The sequence below is a fragment of the Canis aureus genome, chromosome 6 (genome assembly GCF_053574225.1).
Source record: "Canis aureus isolate CA01 chromosome 6, VMU_Caureus_v.1.0, whole genome shotgun sequence".
Classification (NCBI taxonomy): domain Eukaryota; kingdom Metazoa; phylum Chordata; class Mammalia; order Carnivora; family Canidae; genus Canis; species Canis aureus.
In genome coordinates this window covers 31,596,348-31,620,867 of record NC_135616.1, presented here as the reverse complement: position 1 = coordinate 31,620,867, position 24,520 = coordinate 31,596,348, and the positions used below count along the sequence as shown (strand labels likewise).

The 24,520-nt window shown below is 35.4% G+C and overlaps 1 long non-coding RNA gene across 5 annotated transcripts in view; it reads left to right on the top strand.

Moving 5' to 3' along the window:
• The window catches only part of LOC144315676 (uncharacterized), a 96,832-nt gene extending 76,425 nt beyond the window's left edge, over positions 1-20,407 (top strand). For 2 of the 5 annotated variants that reach the window (XR_013381428.1, XR_013381425.1), the window contains exons 7-10: positions 3,445-3,501; positions 4,551-4,693; positions 12,497-12,720; positions 16,392-17,418. This is a non-coding gene — a long non-coding RNA (uncharacterized LOC144315676). Of the gene's footprint in view, positions 1-3,444; positions 3,502-4,550; positions 4,694-12,496; positions 12,721-16,391; positions 17,419-19,522; positions 19,782-20,104 lie in introns of those variants that run through there. The other 3 variants (XR_013381426.1, XR_013381427.1, XR_013381429.1) reach the window with 3 other exon arrangements.
• The last annotated feature ends 4,113 nt before the right edge of the window (positions 20,408-24,520 follow it).

Sequence of the window (24,520 nt, the reverse complement as noted above, 5' to 3'; positions counted from 1 at the left end):
AAAATTTCTGTCCATTCACTGGACCTACATGGTATTTACACATCTCTACATTTCTCTTCATGGTATTCCACTGAATATTACCCCTGGTCTTCTGTATTTTATTGTTTTCCAGTGGTTTGCTTTTGAACATGAATAAATGGTTTCATGGTTTCTTGGAGGACAGGAATCAAGACTTTGGTTCTTATTTTCTCATAGTGCCAGGGGCACTGATATTTAATTAGTATTTATGGAATTGAATGAATGCTCATGAGACTAACTGGGTCCATATGGTGCTCTGGAGAAGAGAAGGGAAATGACAAGAAATTAAGATGAATTAGTGTGACTCGTTATGGCAGGGGGCAGTAAGGTAGAGTCTGCAGGTACAGATCATCTGCTGTTACCTGCGGTAGGTTTGATGCCTACTATGTAGTGATGTGATGGTCATTACATTGTGCCCAATTCAAACTCTGCCTCCTGCAAAGGCCATCTCTGATGACACTCTTATGACAACTCTGATGTGAATGAGATATTATTTCTGCTTTTTATAAGCTTCCAAAGTAAATGATTTAAGATAATAAGCAATAGTAGGAAGTGTGCTCATAGTTACAACAGTAATAATTAACATTTATGAACAGGTACTACATGCCAGATACTGCATTAATTATGCATTATCTCATTTAATCTTCCCCAAAATAGCTTAGATTTAAGGGATATATATATATTAGGGAGATTATATAAACTGCCCGAGGCCCCAGATCTGGTAAATAATAGAACTGGGGAGTAAAGCTTGCTCTATTTAATTCTAAAACCCTAGTTTTAAGTGTTTTGGTATTATACAAAAATTATGATCATTGAATACTTTTAACCAAATTGTACTAGAGTCTTTTAAAGTTAATATTTACAGCCTGTCTTAGATTTAGGCTAATGTTCAAGGTCTTTCAAGTCACATGAACACAAATGTCCAGAACATAGCTTGAGCACATTCCAGTGTGCATTTTTTTTCATAAGCTGCTTTCCTTAAAATTTTCATACCCAGTTACATACATTTGATTCTTACTGTCCTTTAAAACTCAACTCAGTATTCATATTCACATAGAAACTTCTTCTGATCTCTTTAGCCCAGAATGATCAGGTTACATGAGCAGCTTTAAATCTGGCTACCTCCCTCATTCTCCCCAGCTACTGCCCAGGCTCATGTTGCCATCATTTCTCACCAGACCACTACAAATACCCCTTAAATGGGCACTCTGTTTCCATACTGTCTCTTTTCAATCTCATCTGTTACTTAGTTTTTTCCCAAAATGATCTTTTCAAGCTATGTCATCTAATGTTCACCCATATTCTAGTGGCTTTCCACTGTTTTTAGGATAAAGACCTATGTCATTAACCTAGACTGTCCTAGCCTCTGAGTAACTTACTGGATTCAGCTGCATAATCCCGCACTCTTTGTGCTCACAGTTGCTGGCCATCTTTCCTTGACTCCTCCCTGTTCTCCTCTCTGTCTCTCATCCTGAGAATCTACACAGGCTCTTTCTTCTCCCTGGATTTGCTCCATCTTTGACTAGCTTACTCAAGCATCCTTCAAATTTGGAATACATTGAGCATGAAGAGCCAGTGACCTTGAAGCCACATGCTAACTTTTGGCCAAATACTTAAGCTAGTAGTAATGCTGAAATTTTTTCTAGCTTAAGTTAAATTAATAATCACTTTTAGTGAGTTGATCAATATTTAAAAGGAGAACTGAGAGTTAGAAGCCTTCTCTTTTCTTGGAGGGATATGTAAATAGCAGGGCTCATGACATTAGAGTGCATTGCTTGATTCCTTATTCTATCTTCATACCAACATGTTGTAACATGTTGCTTACAACAATATCTGCTGTTGCAAGTACTCTTCTTACCATGTAACTTGACATTCCTCCTTTTTAGTGATAGAGTCTGTGATTCTCTTTCATTGATCTTGAGCAGAGTTCTGTTACCTCTTTAACCAATAGAGTACGATGGAAATAAAAGTGATGCTTTGTAACATTAAATCAATTAAACACCTATATTAGTTAAGCTTCAAAGCATGGCCTTACCTCATGAATAAATGTCACATACTTTTCTCTCACTCTTTTGGGACTTTTACTCTTGGAATCCAGTAGTCATTTTTTGTAAACAGGCCCAGAGTAGAGTTGTATGGAGAGAGGCCAAAAGTAGAAGTTCCAGCTTGCAGCTTAGCTGAGGTCCCTTCTAATAGCCAGCATCAACTACCAATACATGAATAAGTGTACTGCCAAATGATTACAGCCTCCAACCATTGAACGATGACATCAACATACTGGAGCATAGATAAGTTGGCCCCACTGAGTCCTGCCTGAAGTCTTTACAGATTTGTAGTAAAATAAAGTGGTGACTTTTCATCATTTTTGGGGGGAGGGACCATTTTGTCATGCAGCGGCAGAAACTGTAACAACACCTAATTTTAATGTCGACCTCTAAATTAATTGTTCTTTTTTAATGGAGTCAAAATTGTAACGCTTCTAAGGAATACACCATGGGCCCAAAGACTAGCAATAGTGATTTCAGTAAGAAAGGTAATTCCTTTTTTTAGTATTATATGCTTCTTTAATATTTTTATTTCCCTTGTCTGTTGTGACTTTTCTACATTACCACAATATTAATACAGACCTAAAGCCAATTCCACTTTGGAAGTCTAAGCAGGCCTATGTTGGGGACCAGGAAAAAGAGGCATGGACTTTTTAATCTTAAATCAGCTTTGGCTTTAGGGAGAAATGGTGATTCTCCTTCAGATGATTTTTCTTTTCCTTGCTTTCCATTTATCATAAAAATTTATCTTTAAACTCAGCTTTTCTTAGTTGGTTAACTGAAGTTAACTTTGTTTGGAGATTAAAACAGAATTATCAGTCAATATTGTCTTAATTTGGGCTGCTATAACAAAGTGTCATGGATTGGATGCCTTGTAGATGACAAATCTATATCTTATAGTTCATGGTCCCAGGGTTCTGGGATTAAGCCCCACATCGGGCTCCCTGCTCAGTTTGCTTCTTTCCCTGCTGATCCCTTTGCTTGTGTGCACTCTCTCTCTTTGAGAGAGAGAGAGCAAGTGCAAGTGGGAGGGGCAGAAGGAGAAGGGGAGAGAATTCCAAACAGATTCTGTGCTGAGTGCAGAGCCCGATGCAGGGGTTCAATTTCATGACCCTGAAATCACAACCTGAGCTAAAACCAGGAGTTGGATGCTTAACTGACTGCCACCCTGCCACTCCTGATCCTCAGTCATTTTAATTTTAATGGAACTGGCTTTTTAGACCAGTATATGTTTTAATTCTAGAATAATTTCATGTGTACATAAGAATATGTATTCTACAGAATACTTACTATATTTTAAACTCAGTAATTTTTATTGTTGTTTTATTAGGTCAATATTTAGTATAATTTACCAGTTTCATTGTTCTTCTTGAATTCCTAGCCATCCACTTGGAATGATTTTTCTTCTGAAAAGCAAAAAACAAAACAGGGCACCTGGGTAAGTTGGTTGAGCATCTGTCTACCTTTGGCTCAGGTCAAGATCCCAGAACTCTGGGATCGAGTCCTACATTGGGCTCCCTGCTCAACAGAGAACCTGCTTCTCCCTCTCCCACTTCCCTTGCTTGCAGTCTCTCTCTGTCAAATAAATAAATAAATAAATAAATAAATAAATAAATAAATAAATAAATAAATAAAATCTTAAAAAAGAAACAAAAACAAAACAAAAAACTTCTATTTTCATAAGTTCAATTCTGATGATCATTTTTTTTTCTTCAGTTTTTTTTAATCCCTATTTTTTAATGTTCTTCATTATGGAAGGATAAGCTTTGCTAGATTTATAATTTTAGTCTGGACATTATTTTCCTTTATTGCTTTAAAGGTATTTTCTTATATTTTTGCTTCTACTGTTTGTGTTGAAGTCAGATGCCAGCTTAATTGATGCTATTTGGAAAGGCCTTTTTAATCTGCTGATTTTAAGATTTTCTATTTGTTTATATTTTTAACAATTAAAATCTGCTGAGTTTTGATGTTGATCTATATCTTGATTAAGGATTTTAGGATTTCTTGTGTGGGTGGCTTGTTGTCTTTAATCATGTTTCAAAGTCATTATCTGTTATATTCTATCTTTATATTACTTGTACATATCATTATATTACTTTTGCTCCATGTGCTCTCCTCCCTTTCTGGGACTCCAAGTAGAAATAAGTAGGGCTTTCTTGCTACATTCTCCATGCATTTTTGTATTGTATTTTCAATCTATTTTTCTCTGTATTCTTTATTTTAGATATTATCTTCTGGTTCACTAATTATCTCTTCAGCTATGTCCAATCTTTCATAAAACTCATTCCTTGTTTCTGCTTTCAGTTATTGCATTTTTTAGGTAGAGGATTTTATTTATGTATTTATTTATTATTAAATTTCCAGTTCCCTGAAAAAATTCTCCATCATTTCAGGGACATATATTATAAAGACATCACTGATAATTCTAATATATAGAGCATGTGAAAATGTTTTATTATAGTTTTTTCTTTCTTTTCTTTTTTGTAGAGAGGGGCAGAGGGAGAGAGAGGGAATTTCAAGCAAGCCCCACATCTATTGCAGAGCTCAGTGACATACTTGGCCTCACAACCCTCAGATCGTGACCTGAGCCAAAATCAAGAGTTGGATGCTTAATGAACTGAGCCACGCAGGTACCCCATTACATTATTTTTCTTTTCTTTTCTTTTTCCTTTTTTAAGATTATTTTATTTATTTGAGAGAGAGAAAGAGAGTAAGTGAGCACAAGCAGGAGAAGTGGCAGGCAGAGGCAGAGGCAGAGGGAGAAGCAGGCTCTCCCTTGAGCAGGGAGCCCAACGTGGGGCTCCATCCCAGAACCCTGGGATCATGAGCTGAGCCAAAGGTAGATGCTTTACGGACTGAGCCACCCAGGTGTCCCTATAGTTTTTTTCTGAATATAGTTCACATTTTATTTTTACATTTCCAAATGAGACTTGCTGTTATTAATTGTATGCTGGAGATGGCATTAGGAAAAACATTTACAGTTATATTTGATACCTAAGATGATGCTTTTCTCCAAAGGTGATTTGCCTTTGCTCTTGCTAGACACCAAGGAGTACTAGAAATATGGGGCCATTTTTGTCTAATTTGAGAAGATGAGGTATATGAAACATGAGCTGCAGTCTTTGAAAGGACCTTACTATTTTGGGGCTCACACTTATTTTTTTGATGCTGCTGTTTTGTGGGATCCCAATCAAAAGAGGAATCCTCACATTCTCATTGGAATGTCCTGGATATCAATATTTATATCCATATCTTCTCTGGACTGTCAAAAAAGTGTTCCTTTATTTCCTAGGTTCATCTCTGGAACCTACACTCACCTAAAGAAAAAGCATACACAAGTGCAGGAATCAAATTCCTTATCTGCTTTCATTGGTACCAAGTTGAAATTTCTCACAGTTTTGTTATCTATCTGATGCTTTTTGATTTTTACACACACATGCACACAAACCCCACATAAATACTACATATACATTTAAATTTTATCCAGTATTTCTAGTTGTAGTCACCTGGAATATTGATTTGAATTACCTAGTCTACTATTACTAGAAAGGAAAACCTTCCTTTTCCACTTTCCTAAATCTTTCTTATCCAATATATTGCATTCTCTAAAAATCAAAGACTCAATCTAAAGTCTATAAGCATCCAAAGTAAATATCACTAAGTGTGCACATGCATTTCTTCCATTCATAGTAGATGAACCTCAGACCATGATATGATTCAAAGATTATTTACTCTAAGATTACACACTTATATAACAAATTTGCAATCTAGGTTTTTAGTCTAGGAAACATTAGAATAACAAGTTCAGTAGCAGAATGAGAAGTAGAGTGACTTTGCCAGAGTAAACATACAACTGCAACTTGAATTAATGGTTATCAAGGAAGTTAGTCAAAATTCAGGCTAATATAGCAATGAAAGGATGCCTATCTCAACACCATCTAAGAGCATTAATGTACAATAATAAATATATAATGTTTACATGCCCTGCAAAAAAACCCGCATAAAATGTTGTTTGTGAGTTCTACCTTAAAAAGGTAGTGAGGTTTATGATGAATTTAGTATAAATTTCATTATCATTTCTGAGTTCAGATTGGCAAATTTCAATTGTATTCATCTCTGTGAGCAACTCCTTTTATGATTGACATTGAAAAAAAGAATTTGTTTTTCTTCCTCCAATTACCTTCTTACATTGCCAATAGAAAGTAATCCTTTTAAATTCATGTTTCTTTAGGTTGTAATAAAATTATTTATTTTCTATGTACAATGTTGCTATATTTTTCATCTTTAACTATTTTTTCAAGGCCATTTTTCACTTTATACTAGCTAGCACTGAGCTGTTTTCAGTACAGGGAGAGGAAACATAATATTGCTGATAAAGCAAATCTCTTTTTCTGCTGAGTCTTTTATCCATTTTGGCCAGTGGTACATAGTCTTTAAATTATTACTTTTCTGTTCATATAACCATGATGTATAACAAATTGAACATCAAGCTGAATGTATGTACTTCCTTACTAAATTTACTTATTTATTTTGACCACTAAACTAAACCAATCTAGTGCCTTATGTGACCTCATCTAAACTTCTGGAAACTGGATGTATTTCTAAACAGTTGGGAATTTGGCCAAGAAACACCCTTTGGTGTGCTCTACCAAGCAAATTATATACACTTATAAATGGAAATGTGAAAGAAAAAAGAAAGGCAAGAATCATATTTGCAAGCTTAGCATATTCTGGTAGCATAGACCACTAGTCATCCATGCATCAAGAAGTTGGCCTTAGCAATGGTGTGTCACCTTTTCTTCCTATTAAGAAAGGCTGATTTACTTGGGATTATATAAAAACTGTTGCAGAAGTACTGGGAATAATAGGGTATAATATCACTCTAAAACTTTGAGAAAGACCCTTGAAAGTTTTTTTTCCTCTTCCATTATGTAGAGTTTCAAAATGCTATTATTTTGAGAAAGAAGCAAACCTAAAATCCCAGTTAAAAATCTATGCGTTTTAAAAAGTCTAATTAAATATATATAATCTCCACTTCCAACCCCTAAACAGTACATCATCTTAAAATATGCCTGCAGATAGGTTAGAAAGGTTGACAGTTTCAAAGTGTCTACCATGAAGAATGACTGAGAATTGCTACTCGTACTTAGTGTACAGGCATCAAAGATGCTAGTCACCTGCAATGTGTATAATAGTAAATTCTGGGAAAAAGAAAATTCTGGTCTCCCAATGGAAACAAAACAAAACTTCCCAAAATATTAAGGGCAGAATAAGGTCTTTTGAGAGAAAGAAAGGAAGAAATTCCAGAACAAGGAATCTGTGGGGGGAAAGTGTAGGACCTGAAAGGTCTGGGATACTCAGGAGCTACAGAGATGGAACAAAAGGCCTGAGAGAGAACCCTGGACAAAAGGGCACTGAGGACAAAGCATTTGCCTTCAGGGATGGTTTTATTCCCTGGAATGGGGGAGAAGGGATAAAAAATTTAGATTTCAAAAGGTCTTTCTGCCAAAGACAGAATTAAAGTTAGAGAATTTGTGAGATCTACGTAGAATTACTACTTATTGACAGTGGCTGTGAAAGTAAATTCTAATTCTGGATAGGCTCTTGGGGAAGTTTCTGCCTGCAGATAATTAGTTTTCTCTCAGTGCCACTAACTAATTATTTTATCCCAAAGGTAGGATATCCTTATCCTAAGGCATTGAGTCTGGTCCCTGGAACTCTTGGCACCAGAATTCTTTGAAATTCAAGGGCTTAAATATATCATCTGGGGAGTATCTCTTCCAGCAATAGAAGGCTAGATATTTTGGACTATGATTCCTGCTGAGAACAACTAAAAATGTTAAACAAAATATTAAGAGTAAGCCTGTAGGAAAACATTAAGGAACATCCAAGTTAGCAACAATTTTGGGAGCCAATATTTTGGAGAAAAATAAAACCCAGAAAAGTGAACTCTGCTTTTGACATTGCCTTTTCTCTCCAGTCATTTTCCTATTTCTAAAACTGAGTGGCTAAGGAAGCTGAACAGTATTTTCTGTGGGCTCATGGAGGCAAAAATTGAAGTTCAGGGACTCCTAAGTAGTTATTTGGGGAAATAACAGTTCCTGATATTTATTTATTTATTTATTTATTTATTTATTTATTTATTTATTTATTTATCTATCTATCTATCTATCTATCAGTTGGATTGAAAATATGTGAAATTACTGAATTTCAGATAGATTCCTCTTATTTAATCCTTTATTAAAATAAACATTCCCCTACGAATTCCCAGGGGTACAACCTCTTTCTCAGGTTAAACAGTGTTATTCTGAATGTTTTCATTCTGATTATTACTTAAGTTTTTCACTTACTTTTCACTGTAAATTTTTAAAAGGATTTTATTTATTTATTTTATAGAGGGAGAGAGAGAGAGAGAGAGAAAGAGAACAAACAGAGGGAAACAGCAGGCAGAGGGAGAGACAGACTCCCCGCTGAGCAGGGAGCCTGATGTGGGGATCAATCCCATGACCCTGTGATTGTAACCTGAGCTGAAGGCAGACACTTAATCCACTGAGCCACCCAGGCACCTCTTGCTGTAATTTATAGTGAACTAATATATAGCCCAGTGCCCTCATAATATTCCTAAATTTCTTTGTTAATTTTTACAAAATGTTAAGCTTAATGGAAGCCCGTAATATTGTACTGTGGTTTCTTAATGGGTCTGGTAACCTGTACAAGACTGAGTTGGGGTGTTCAGATTGAGTAGAGGCCAAGAGTGCAGGCAGTGAAAGAATTCATACAAGGCAGAACAAAAGAGATAGAGTTTATTAAACATACTATAAGGGAGCAGCAGGCAGGACAGCAAAGGAGAGACTGCCAGGAGGTGGAGGTGAGGGGCTATAGTTACAGGATGAAATGAGCAAGTATGGGGGCATATGGAATTTTTTCTGTTTTGGTAATCTTAGGAACTGTGCCTGGTTGTAATTGGTCATTTAGGGCTTATAGCTATTTCAAGGTGAGTAGTAGCTTAATGAGCCTGGTCACTCTGGGCCCTTTCACCTTGCTCAGATTTCCATTGCTCAAGTCTGTTGCCTAAAAGCAGCCTCTACACTGAGTACAATATCAACAAATGTTTCTTTAATTTTTAATTAGGTCATCCTTTGGTTCTCTTCTATACCACTTATTTGTCTCTGTAATTTATTCCAGAATGAGATACCATAGTTTCTTAAATTCTCTTACTCAACACACATTTATTAAATTCCTGCTATTTCCAGGCACTATGCAATTATCTGGATGTAGAAAACATGAAAGACAGAGAAATACTTCAAGGAACTCATAGCCTAGCAAAGAGATAAAACATATAAATATCACCTAGGAATAGAATTTTGAATTCCCTTGAGTGAAATAATTTTAAAAATACCCATTAAAATATGGTAGAAATCAATGCAAAGTGGTTCCCCTAGGGACAGAACATAAAACCTAGAAAACAGAATACATAAGTGATAAAAATGTGGTTTCCATACCAGGCCCCAAATAGAATAAATTATCAAATCATCAAAATCATGGTATTTTGAAGAAGTTATTCTAAAGAATTAAGAGGATTAAAGATTGTGAAATTGAAATAATTTGTGTTCCTCTTCTCCAAATTGACAACAAACATTTTAAAAGAATAATTTCATGGGCAGCAAAATGTTAGGTTTGGAATACAATCCCCCCAAAATAATAAGATATAATCTCTGTGAGTTTATTATTCTTTGAAAGAAATGAGATAACCACTTGAAAAAGGTTCATGGTGTACCAAGGCTTTTGTGATCTTACTTCTATTTTCACTGATACTTTCACTTTGGAAAAACAATCATGTTGATTCTTGAGAAATTCTTGAATAGGATATTCTCTCTCATGTCCCATGATTTTGCCTCTACATTGTCTCACCTTCAACCAACTCCAAGTCCTATTTCTCAGATCACTTCATACATCAGTCAAAACTTGGACAGGACCTTCAGGAATTTGTCCTATATCCATCCATACTGGGCACATATATAATAGTCATTTGTTTTAAACAAGTCCAACATTCCAGCCAATTGTACACCACCCTCCTTTTACATTGTCATGATCGAGTTCATATTGTTCTAAAATGCCAGTGAGATTCTTTTGAGGGTTGGAATCCAAAACCTACTTACATTAAGCTCATTGACATATTCTTATTGTTAATCTCTTATCTGAGTTTTAATCTATCATTTCTATTTGCTTGTGGACAACTTCTGCCTAAATATTCTTTTACCATTAAAATAGGCCTGTGTCATGTAAATCATTCACAGTGTCCTTGTATGACCTTATTTCAGTTAAATGTGATTCTTTATTCTTGTTTGTTCCAGGATGGGAATTGTTGTTGTTGTTGAAGTGTAGAAAAATCATAAACTGTAAAGCATAAAACGTACCTAAAATTGTCCTACTACACAGGCAGTTGGTTAGACTTTCTGATCCTCACTATTACCACCTATATAACGGAGAATTGAAATAGAAGAATGGTACTATGGCTACTTAGAGTACTACATTCCTGATTATGTAATTACTGCTCCTTCATTACCCTCATTCTGTCAATTCAGTTTCTATCTAATCAAGTCTCTTTTCCATTCTCATTGCTATTCTCTGCCTACAACTCTGACTCCTCATGATCCCACCCCCTATTAAAATTAAAATAGTTATTAGGCCACTCTTGAGCAATTACAGGAGCTTCCACACTGTATTCCCTATTTCTTTCCAGCCTTGGTCTGTTTCAAACCATCTTGTGTACCTTATGTTCAGTAGTCTTGTTTAAGAGAATTCTCCTGCGTATAGGATAAAATTAAAACATAAACTGAATTCAAAACCTTCTAAGGTGCAGTGTTTCTTTCCATGTTTTCTGTACTTCTTATATAAATCTCTGTGACAACCCCAAAGAAATCCTGATGCTCTTACTTTTTATGAAAACTTTCTCAATTCCTTCTTATTGCAAATTGAAATCATTTCCATTGCTTAAGACCGGATAATTCCTAAATCACCAGGAAAGTTTTCACTGATGAGGAACTCCATCCAGGGAAACTATTCAATCTCTTGTACTCTTATGGTTGTGATTCTCTCTTCCCCTGCCTCATATTATTAACTTTTAGGAAATAATTGATATCCAGTATCATCTCTTGACCCTAATGGTGGGTTTTGAGGGTTGGCACACGATAAAACAAATAGTCAAGATTTATTTCATGTCATAATAGCTCCTAACTATATTCTACTTTATAGATTACAAAAATATAGACTTTATTTATAACAATACAATTTACCTGATGGGAAGATGTCGTTACCCCACTGTTAGATGAAGAGACTGGGCTTCAGAACAGTTACAAATTCGTGGTTTGTTCAAGGATTCACAATTAGTAAAGGAGAGCCAATAACTGAACCCAGATCTCCTGACCTATAATGAGTTCAGGGCTTTCATGGTAATCAGTCCATATAAGTATCAAAGAACTTGGCCATTTTTTATGGAAACAATCTTTGATGACAAGGATAATGCCTCAATCATGACAATCATTGTTCAGACACTATCAGAGTGTCAGCAAACATTTTCACTTGCTTTCTGTTAGAATCTTTTGTCCCAGTGGCACTTCTTCCTGGAGTTCCAATACTTTTCCTTAAATACTCAGGATTGTAAAGCTGAACCCAGGACACCACTTGTCTTAGACCTCTCATTACCATCACCCTTCCAGGCACATTTCATCTGTGGATTTCTTTTTTTGAGGAAGTCGATATTAGCTAGTTGTATTGGAAGAGGGACCGAACCCCAATCACATAAAGTACTAATCATTGATTGGACTTCCTGTATTTCATATTTCAGGGAAGTTTTTCAATTTAACTAGAAACCATTCTGTAACCTGAAGGGAACAATTTCTAATGGGATGATAGCAGATAATTTGGTAAGCAGGGAAGATGTTTTTGAGTGAGTTTCCTTTAAGCCATATTCCTAGTGATTACCTGTTTGGCCTCAATCTAAAGTCAGACATGATTTCGATGTTAATTTTTTCTTTTTTGTTTTCAAACAATTGTCTCCATATTGTGCACAAAGATAAAGTATTTTGGAATTTTAAAAGCTTGAAGAAAAGAGACAGGTTGGTTATATTCTTAGATGGGTTAGGGCATTCTTGCATAATTTCCTTTCAGCAGCAGCAGGAAGTCAGTCTCCACTAACCTGACATGTGCAGAGGGAAAGGCATACTTCTCTCTGCACAATTTGGCCTATTACTGGAACATTACTCTGACTTTCTTTATCTTCCTCACAATACATAGATGTTTGGGGATGGTTGCATGTGTATTTGCAGATGGATAAGGTGTCGTCAGAATGTCCACACTTTAAGTAAAGCTTATCAATTATTTACAACCTAATACAAATGAGTTTATCAGATCTTTTTTTTTTTTTTTTTCAGATCTTTATATTACAGCAAGTTTTGAGGGAGAAGTTCAAAGCACCAGGAGACGGAAAGAAGTGGTTTGATGGAATAGAATAAAGAATTTAGGAAGGAAGGGAAAATGGGAGATGCTGGAAGAGAATCTTTGCTTTAGCCTTGAGCTGGCAAAATTTCACCACTGATAATACAAAATGGTACCATGAAATCAAGAGGGTGACCTAGACAAATCTTCTTGTCAAATGGTATGTTTTTCCTGTTCAATACATCATCTCTGGTTCTTTATTTTCTCTCAAATAAATTCTCTCAGAGAAAACACACGTTCTAGAAAATAAAATGTTCAGGCTACAAAATGACATCTGAATTACTTGCACATTCAATCATTCTTGCAAGTAAAACAAAATTGATCAATAATGTTTGCTGTAGTGTGCTCCATTAAGCAGCTTTTCTTTCTGCTATATCTCCATAAAGCTTTCTATTCCCAGAAGGACAAGGATTAAAAGAATAACAACAAATATATATCAAGGAGAAGGAGAGTATATGGTGTGTTAGATATGTTTATGCTAATCCTAATTTATTCCTTCCAAAGTGAATAAAATGAAATTCTGAGAACATCCACTTCTCTTTTATAATCTTACTTTCACTCTGGAAGTTATATTTCTTGAGATGCATTTGGAGGAGACCACAGTTATTGACAGTATACCAGATGTTCCATTTTTCTTGCTTTTGATCTTTTTACATTAATTTTGACCATTCTGATAGTTTCTGAATCTATATAATATAGTTTTCTCTTCCCTCCCCCTTTCCTCCAATACTGTTTACCATCATTTTAACTATGGTTTTGCATATGTATCAAGAAACAAATCTAAACTGGATAGGTGATCCAAAGATAATTTTATTGTTTCATCCTTTCCCCCTTTCTCTTCTCTTTGCCATTCTGTTCATATACAATGTATATTCTTTAAAACAATTATAAAAAGAAAATAATAATGTGTCAAGGGACAATCTTTTAATTGATTTGTGATTGAGAAGAAGAAATAATACTTAAACTTATTCTCATTTCCTTACTTTTCTGTTTGTTCTCTCTTCTACTCTTTTTCTCATCCCCCTTTCCTCTCTCTCCTTTGTGATTGTGAACTTCTAAAGGTCACTAATTCTAGTACTAGGTCTAAGTATGTGCTTGTTGAATCAGGGAATTAACTATATACTATAACACACATCTGTTCCTTTGACACTGGTTTTTAACCCTTATTAACCTTTTCTTATCCCTTCTGGATTTTACAAGGTCTATGATATCATTATATTCACCGTGATTCGTATTTATCAGACACGTGTAGTGTGCCAGATATTGAGGCCTTTACAGTGGACAAAATGATAATCTTTGCTTCTTGATACTTTCATGCCAGTGAGAAAAGAGAAAAAATAGACACAATTAATAAGTAAAATATATAGTACATAAGTCGGACAAAAGGAGAAAGGCAGAGAAAATGGAGAGGGAGTATTGAAGGGGGTTGCAATTTAGGAAGTCAGTGAAATCTTCCTAAGAAGGCGCCATTTACAAAAAGGCTTGAAAAAGATGAGGGAGTAACCTGTACTGGTTATGGGGCATACAGCATACACAGTGGCCAATGATATCAATCTGCCTGACATATATGAGAAAGATGAAAGTGGTTGATATGGTGGGAGTGAAGTAAGCAAACAGGAGCGATGAGTCAGTGAGGCCCTTGTGGTGCCCTCAGTTATGAAGCCTGTTTTAGTCTGCTTGGGCTGCTGTAACAAAATACTATGGACTGGGTGGCTTAAACAGCAAAGATTTATTTTCTCACAGTTTTAGAGGTTGGCAAATGTAAAATGAGCTGATGGCTGTTTTGGATCCTGGTGAGAGTGCTCTTCCTGGTTTGCAGAGGCCTTCTCACTGTGTTTCCTCATGTGGCGGAGAGGGGGCGCTGTCTGGTGCATCTTCTTACAAGGCCACAATCCTATTGTATTGGAGCCTCACTTTTAGGACATCATATAATTTTAATTATGTCTTTATAGGCCCTATCTCTAAATACAGACACATTGAGGGTTAGAGCTTCAGTGTCACGAATTTGGGTAGGAGTCCAGCACAAAGCTCAAAGAAGGAGTAAAGCTTAAAGAGACCTCGAAGCAGTACTCCCCTGGTCTTCTCTGTGAACTTGGGAAAACAGCTACTGAATGGCCCCTTCAATCCCAAAGGCCAGGCAGCTGGAGGGCAATTTGTGTCTGGCCTCAGTAGCTTGTCAGGAGTTAGTCCTATGTGTGCATAGTCACTAATGAATCTACTACTACTCTTTGTTATTTATTAAAATAACTGTAGGGCCCTATTCAGCATGTACTCATGTGTTTTATTTCTTTAAGTATGCCTTGATTCTCCCTACTACAGTGCACCATCCTTAAGAAGCACCTTTTATTTTTTTCCCTAAACACCGTAGTGCCTTTACCAAGACTGAGTTCACAGTGGCAAGTCAATAAATTCCTTTAGTACAGAGACACTTCATTCTTTCTTTCTTCATTAGGAAAGTTTTCATAGCCAGAAAAGAGTGAAAGATTCATACAATTAGAGCTCTAAAAGTATTTTTAATCTCATATATGCATATTCACGTGTGTATTTGTGTGTACATATAACACAACAACAGCTATGACAGAAGCAAACGTTTATATATAAGATAATTTTGCTGCCCAAGATATTATGGTTATCGTTCCAAAATTGTGTTTTCCAAGGATAAGTTTGGATAAATAAAAACGCTCCATGAATATTCAGCTGTGCTTTTGGATTGAGATTTCTACTGTTCTGAATAAATTCCAAAAGTATTTCTACATTTAAGGTCCTATTACATCTTGAAAGGCTAACTCATTGTAGAGAAGAGAGTTTGATTTGCTGATTTCTTTTAGGGCAGGCATATGAACTAAGTCAAAGAGATCAGCTAATGTTAATAGTTGTGGGAGGGCACGTTTGATGTCTTTGAGCACTTCATTTTACTTTTTGAAATATGGGATAATCATTCTTATTTATTTTTCTAACGATCAAGCTGATATGATGTGAGCCCATAGATATATCTTATAATTTATAAAGAGCAGACCATTTGTTATTTCCCAAGTCTAACAATATTAGAGTTACCAAATTCATTCCCCAGAAGAAAATGATAATAAATGATAGCTCACTGACATAAGCCAGATCACTCAAGATCATTTGACTTGAAAATGGGAAATAGATTTGGGTTTTACTCCCAGTAAAACCCAGTTGAGTGACTTGGGGCAAGTCATTTTGCTGTTTCCTTAAGATGGTTAATCTGGATAAAAAAGGTAAAATGATATTTATGGGATTATGTTCTTGGGAAGACTCAATAAAATAATGTGTGAAAATAGCATTTAATAAGCCGAACGACACTGTTCAGACTAAGATATTTTTTAAATCATCTAAAGTAAGACTCTTCCCTTTTTGAAAAAGTTCACCTTCTTACGGTTGGGAAGGGAGATAATTCAAATCTATGATTTAAATTAGGTCCTAACAATGGAAGGTTGTACATACTAAAAAGTAAAGGTCCAAGTTGTTCTTTTTCTCTTTCAAAATTGACCACTGGTAGAGAATGTCATTGCACACTAAAAACTTCCATATAAATGTTCATTTTTAAAAATTTCCAAACTTCCCTTGGGCACTAGGAATGGGATTGGACAGACATCTGGAATCACCCATTATCTTGGCTGTGAGTTGGCATCTCCCAGGATGGTCCATATTAACATATCCCTGGATGGCAGAAGTTGTCATATGCCTTCATAGCATAACTTGCGTATTTTGGAAGGCATTTCTGAGAACAGATTTTTTCGACAATGAACATGCCAAAGGCTTGACATGAAAAGTACTTATGCCTAATGTCTGTCATTCTCTCTCTGCCAGTTCATCTTTCCTGGGTTGGCCTTCTGCCACACTGGCACCTGAAATGTAGCAAACAATGTCATTGGATGCTGAAGGTGTGACCGTAAGTTGTGGTTATCTTCCAAGCAATTACCATATGGTGTGCAATTCAGCTCTTCATCTCCTTGTTCGATGGGAGAATAATAACAATGACAATAATGCCATTTAATAATGTATTTTATCTTTATGGCCTATTCTGTTCCCATATTTCTGTGTCTTTAAGTACATCGATGCAGGGGGACCTTAGACAGCCATTAAAGTTTAGTCATCTCTCCAGAGTGGGAGGCTATTGTATATAAAACAATTCAAAAGCAGGCTTGATCAAGAAACAAGGGAGATTAGCATATTGAAACAGGATTAGGGAGAAATTTAAGAAAAATAAATTAACAAGTGGAGCGTGCCTTTTTACAAAGCAGGCCCTATGCCCACGCTTCTTCTTTTCATTCTTTTCTTTTTTTTTCCCCTGCTATTATTCCTGAGAAATATTTTGTGAAGTGTTTATAGAACAAAATACAGAAATGAAAACCTTCTGGAGGCAAGATACCCTTATAAATAAATATGAATTGGGCTCTCTACCAGATTTCAGATTCAAGGTTCACCACTGTCAATTTTATGAAACCGGATCACAACTTTCACAAACTTAAAAACTAGATCACTGTACCCAGCTCATAGGAGATTGGATCAGATCTGAGATGTCATTCAAAGTTATTCAGCCAATAAACATTTACTGAACACCAATGTGTTAAAGATTTCATGGTTATCCAGGTTTTAGTTCCTGCAGTCTAAGATTTTACATCATCATGAGGGATATTGAAAATTAAATCAAGGATTATGATTCAGCACAAGAAGAGCTGTGTTGGAGCATATAGCAAGTATGGGCATCTACGAAGTATTCCTGAGAAGATAATCATTGTGCTGCATTTTATAAGGAAAATTAGAATTAATCACATAAAAGAGGAGAATGGACTTTTATATACAGAAAACAACATGTACACAGTTATGGAGGATTGATCCCCACTACATATTCAGGAACTAAAAAAAAAAAAATGGTTGGAATAAAATCTGTGATTTGTTTTGGAATATTCATCTCTTGATTTTTAAAAGAACCCTATCAAATGGAAAGCATAGGCATTCCTTTTCCCATTTTATAGAGAGGACATGGTAGTTCAAGAATTTAAGTTTAATGCCCAATTTAAACTATAATGGAGAGGAAAATCTGGTTCTAGAAGACTGACCTTCAGATTTCTCATTTAGTTACTCTGTATAAGTGCTATCCTGCATGAATTCATATTTCATAAGGAAGATGCACCATGATAGAAAAAACACAGGATGATCAGTTCATAAAATGGGAACAGACCTTTGAGAAATATCTGGAAAAGAATATGCACCCTCTCCCTACTGCAATCTGTTAAGAATTTTTTTTCTTGCCCTTGTAGCCACTGTTTATTTATATTTTCCTATTTACTGCATAAAAATTAATTTCAGTGAAGCCCTTTATGTGTGTAAGCACTGATAAGTAACACTGTAGCTTTCTCTATCACATGATCCAAACTATGCATTCAATACAGCTTCCCAGAGTATTATTGAACAGCTTCCATCTACAAAATAATTTGGAGTTACTAGGGAAAGTATATGGAAAAGTAACAAATATGAGCATGCAACTCTTCCTCCCTGTAGTAGTTGATAATCTAGTAAGGAATGATGACTCATAAGGAGCTCTAAGTAAAGACAGAATAGGTACAGAGAGTGAAAATATACCCTGGGAATTTGAGGAAAGGTGATTCTAAGTTTATTGTGAGGATATCTGGAAGATTTCTTAGAGGAGAGAGAGTTTATGCTGGCATCTGAGGAATAGCTCTGACTTTAATGGATGTTATGAGACCAGAATTGTTGCAGAGAGGGGGCACAAAGTGAGGAAGAACAAGGGATTAAGGAAACCTAGGACAGGGGTGCCTGAGTGGCTCAGTCGGTTAAACATCTGCCTTCAGCTCAGGTTGTGATCCCAGGGTCCTGGGATCAAACCCCACATCAGGTTCCCTGCTCAGCTGGGAGCCTGCTTCTCCCTCTCCCTCTGCCTGCTGTGTGCTTACTCTTTCTCTCTCTCTCCCCTCTGTCAAATAAATAAATAAATAAAATATTAAACAAGAGAAAACTTAGGACATATTACATAAATAGAATGGTACCATATGGTGTAAGATGCAGCTAAAAGGCTTAGACACTGCAGAGATGTTTGCATTCCAAGTAATTATTAAGAATTGAAATCTATAGTTGTATTAGCATTTACTTATTTTTTCCTTCAAAATGTGTGTGTGTGTATGCACACACGTAGGTGCATAATAGATATAATGTATTATATACATTATAATATATAAATACACATGACACATAGAACTTTAATCCAAATTCCATCATTACAGATGAATAAACTGATGTCAGAATAATTAGGCAGCTTGTACAGATAACTCGAAACAGAAATAAGCTATAAACCAACTGTAAATTATCCAGCTTCTAGGATGGCATTGTGCACAGGAAAAAGTCCTTATAGTAGCACAGAAGCTCTCCTCAAACTCATCTGAATTTACATTTTCTGGCCTCATCTCCTCACACGCTTGACCATCTCCTCACACTGAACTATCACTGTTACTAAGCCCTTCAGTCCCCTTTTCAAAACCTTCAAGCACATGCCTGTCCTTCTTCCACATACCCATTCAGTTTTGTGAAGGAAAAACGCTATGATGTGAAGAGCTCTGACCCTAACTGCACAGGATGGGATGAGAATGGGGTAGGCAAACTTTGAACTGGGTGATAGCTGGATACTACCATGAGATATATTTATTTATGTAGTTATAATTTATAACTTGCTTACTTCTAGAAAGGATTTGAGTCAGCTAGCTAAAAGTTAAAATACTTGCAAAAATCCTATTTTGAAGCTCTTTGATGTGAAAATTATACCGCACAAGTTCGCACACCGAGAGTTTCTCGTCTGATTTCTGCCTCCATGTCTGATCCATTTCAGCAGTGCAATTGCTTGATGATTTTTTTTTTTAAAGCAAATTTAACAGAACAACTCACACTCTCAGAAATGCTTTGATTTTACTTTGGTTTATGCTCAGGGCGAAGATTTTGGCTCTGGTTTTCCCATCCACAGTTGTGAATTCACTTTAAATAAAACGCAAGAGGAAATCAATGTCCAGTGTCTTGGCTGAAAATTAAATGAAAACAAACATTCAGGATGCACTAAGCATCCAGGTTTCTGTAACTAAACTCCATCAAAGGACCAAATGTGAGGAACCTCGGGGAGTCCATTTTTCTCCATTTGTAAAGGCCCAAGGGCTAGTAATTAGGAAGCTGAGCTACTCTTCCTCTTCAATTCTGGCCCTAACATTTTGTGCATGAGGTGAGAAATCTTGTTTTCCTAAAAGCATTTCTCTGCCTACTGGTCATTTTGTGATGTCTTAAAATTATCTCTTTATGAAACTTCTCTCCCCCTCCTTCTTCTCGAATTTGGTTTAAGGTTGTTAAGGAGTCTCCAGATATAATATATTGTTCTAGGGAGGGGACTTATAATGACTTATAATGAGAAAAATTAAAACCTGAATTAATTTCTGCATTAAACTCAGTAACAATTTAGCCATTTAACATAAAATGTTGTATTTGTTTTGTTTTGTTTTGTTTTGTTTTGTTTTGTTTTGTAGAGCCTTAGGAGAGAAGCAGGGTTTCAGGTGCATCGACAAGCTGCAATAGTAAGTAATCTGTGGCTATTATATTTAAAAAGAAAAGCATCGATGAGGAGAACTTTAGAATGATTCCCTTATAGTAACACACCCAAAAGGAAAAGAAAAATAATCACGATTGAAACATTAAAGAGCAATTTTGCATTTTTGTGCCTGTTAAAGGAAGAGGTGGGGACTCTGTAAAACATCTGAGAAAGATGAATGCTCTGAAGAACAGAGGCCAGGAGACTGCAAGGAGCTCTGTAAAAATCACTTGAATCTGAACCTGAGTTAAAATAATAAATTCCACTAATAAGGTTTTAGTTCTGTATTTCAGGTTTTTTGTAATATAAAATAATCTCCTGAGTTCCTGCTTATTCCACTTTTGCATTCTGTTCTTATCTGGGATAGGCATTGGGTTTTAATTCATTTCCAAACATCCAAGCCAAACTACCAGAATATGTCTTTGCTGAATGGAATTTATGCTTTTAAGCCTTCATTCATTCTACACTTTGTTCCATACAGGCCTGTGTTTTCACAGCCTTTCCTCTTCTATCTTCTAAGGAAAATTCTGGAAGAGAAAATGTAAAATGCTGAGAAAAACTATGCTGGTTCAGATTAGAAATAGTAGGAGGGAGGAAGAGCCAACTGGCCTGAAGTTGAAAAAGAGAAATAAGACATTTGGAGGGAGGAGATTATGAGAGTGCTTAAGAAAAAAGGTAGAAAAGATCTTTAGGGCATTTGTCCTTAAGGAATTTAACTGCCTCATTGATATGCCTTTAAGGCACTTCCACAAAGATTTTCATTGTATTCCAGTATTTTTTGGAAGTCATATTTTGTGTTTTATAACTACATCATCATGCAGGTCTGGTAGTGTTGAGCAGAAGAGATATAATTCCTGGAATCTGAGGTACAGATGATAAGGACCACTCACACAATTATAATGAGAAAGTGTTATTAAAGTTCTTAGTTCTATATTTATACTTATTGCATTTAATATGTTATGTATGTTAATTCTCATTAATGTCTGTATTGTCTTTAAGGCTTTGTCAATTTGATGGAAATGTTTACAGAACAGAGTTAGGGAGAATGAGTCCTCTCTATCGCCAACAGTACCTAGCTCTATATCTCATTCACCATCTGTAGAAAGTCAAGGATTTTTAAATTTGAAGACCTAACATTTTGATTTCAGCTCTTGAATTCTCATCTTTACGTCCAGTTTTAAAGCACCAATATAGTCCATGATATTAATTATCACTTAGGTTTGTCATAGTTATTAAGTGAATTACCCATTGTTTTGAAAACAAGTAGTTGGTCTGTACAAATTCTGTATTTGTCCCATTTTCTGTGCCCTGATTCTCAACAGTCATGGTCTCAACCAAATGGCATATGCTCTATAACATGTACTAAGTGATAATAACAACACTGCCTAGCACAGAGCCCTTACTATGTGTCAAGCTCTATTATAAGCATTTGTAATACATTAACTTACTACGTTTCACCAAAAACCCTATAATGTAGGTTTATTACTACCATTTTACAGATGGAGTAAATGAGACAAAGAGAGCATAAATGATTTACATACAGTTGCACAGCTAATAAGAGGGCTAGAATTCAAACCCAGGTTTTGTGACTTTGAGAAGATTTTATGATTAATTTAATTTCCTTATTAATGCACCAGTTGGCCTTGGGATCATTCTCATTCCTATTCTAAGAGCTCAGGCAGTTGGTTGAATTGATATTGTGCTGATGTATTTAATGGAGAATCTTTAGATGGAGGAAGGAAGGAAGAAAGAGGAAGAGCCAACTGGCCTGAAGTTGAAAAAGAGAAATAAGATATTTGGAGGGAGGAGATAATGAGAGTGCTTAAGTCCCCTTCTCCTGAACCACCATTTCTCCCTGCTGCATATTTTAGTAATGGCCTCTGGAGACATTTATATTAGGTTCAGAATTGGTAAGAGAACCATGATGTGATTTCTTTAGTTGGATATTCTTTACCAACAACTAATGAGGTGGGTACCAACAGGTCTTATTGTCAGAGATGGGGCCTAAGTATTAGAAAGTTTACATGATACCCTTGGTCATAGCACAGATTCTGGGCTATCATCCAGAATGCACCAGGTTTTTTTTGTTTTGTTTTGTTTTGTTTTGTTTAATTCTTGGGGTCTGCTATTGTCCGAATGTTTATGACCACCTGCCCCTCATTCATATATTGAAATCCAAAGTCCCAAGGTCACAGAATTTGGAGGTGGGGACTTGGGGAGTTGATTAGCCATAGTAGAGCCTCATGAGTGGAATTAGTGCCTTTATAAAGGAAAGAACTCTCTCACCCCTTCCATCATGTGAAGTAATGGCAAATAAAATAAAATAAATAAAATAAAATAAAATAAAATAAAATAAAATAAAATAAAGTAAAATAAAATAAAATAAAAAGCTATTTAGGTAGTTGGCTCTCGCCAGATACCAAATCTATTGACACCTTGCTCTTGGACTTTCTAGCCTCTAAATCTGTAAACAACTAATCTGTGTAGTTTATAAGTCACCCAGTCTATAGAATTTTGTTAGATTAGCTCAAATGGACTAAAGCAGGTTCTTTCTGACATATCATACCATAGCAAGAACTTAAAATCTGGGAAATATCCTAATTAACAATCTAGTAGTAGACAAACATAATAATTAAATATGGGGCAAATATTATAGGGAATATTTAACTGTTTTACCTACCTTAGTCCCAAATATTTAGCCATAAAATTGGGATAGGCCTCCTAAACCATGAGTTTGTTTCCACAAAGGAAGTTTGATACAATATTAAATTGAAATATGAATTATTTCAATTGGTTTATTGAATCCAATTATAATGATGTGCTGGAAATTAGTTGATAAAACAGCAAAGAAAATTTCACTAAGAATATCACCATCAGGGGTGCTTGACTGGCTTAGTTGGAGGAGCATGGGACTCCTGATCTTAGGGTTATAAGTTGGAAACCCTACGCTGGTTGTGGAGATTCCTAAAATCAATCAATCAATCAATCAATCAATCAATCAATCAACTTTGAAATATCACCAGAATCTTTAGTACTGGTTGTCAGAATATAAGCAGAAGACAACTTCCATGAATGTTTGATAGGTAAGCAACACAAAATTTTTGTTCATACCTTTCTAGCTGACAGGACAAATTAGCATTTATTATACAATAGCATCTTCATCTATTACAGTAAGTTTCTCTTACAGAAACCAGAGGAGTATCAATTAAAAACATGATCTTGATCCTAAAGAAAGTAAGAGGAGATTTTTCTACTCCTTCATTATTTATTTTCTCAAATAAATATTTTTATCAGTTTAGTAATTTTGAGAAACCAACATCATGATAAATTCTGTATCATCTGACAATGCCCCACCCTCTGTATTTTGGTTCTAGAAATAAAAAAATAGAACTTGTCCATTTTCTGTCAAAACTGAGGAATTTAGCAGAACTTGAGATATGAAAAATATGTTATATTTCATGCTCAGATTTAACCAAAGCAAACGTAAGATTGAATTAATTCTCCATTTTGTTTTGAGGATGTATGTGTATATATATGCATGACTACAGAAATAATGATGTAATTAGATTTGTGGTTTAGCATTTTCAAAGGCTTTTATTTGATAGATACACATAAATATATACAAAAGATATTTTGCATAAGTAAGGGTAAAAAATCACATAATGGAGCCAAGCAAATCTATTTAAGCAATTAGGATACAAATTAAGATTAAAAATGGTTCACTTGTAAGGAATTGGTCTGCATACTATCAGGTATCATAATTCTCATATGGATTATTAATGATTTACTTATTTTAAAGTCAGAATTTTTTTTTGCCTATTTGTGAATAAGAGGAATAAACATAGATTGAAAATGATTATTTTAGAATGGTGAATAGAAGAAGAAGAAATTTCAGTTATGGATCACAGAGATTGACTTTTGCAAGTGAAGGACAGAATGGCTCAGAAATAGGATGAAATTAATAAAATTTTATTTTAAAAAAAGAAGATAGAAAAGTGTGGTTAGTTAGATTTGCATAGTCGAAGCTGCTGAATAATTTTACTTAAAAAAATGACATTTTATCAATGATACTCAAAGACACTAAGTAACTGATGCATCTCCACTTCATCTCACACTGAATAGGCCTGGCTTCAAAGGCAATATTACATTCGTTAAATGAAGCTTGTTATAGGAAAATAATAGTGGTCAAAACTGCTATTTGGGGTTTCAACAATAAAGTAGCAGAAAGATAATTCCATAGGCTGATTTCCTTTACTCTATCTCATGCTGAATAAAAGCTACACCCACCAGCTGTCCTTTGTGAATATGTGAAAACTGTATCTGAATTTCATTATGACTCCTTGCTTTTCAACTA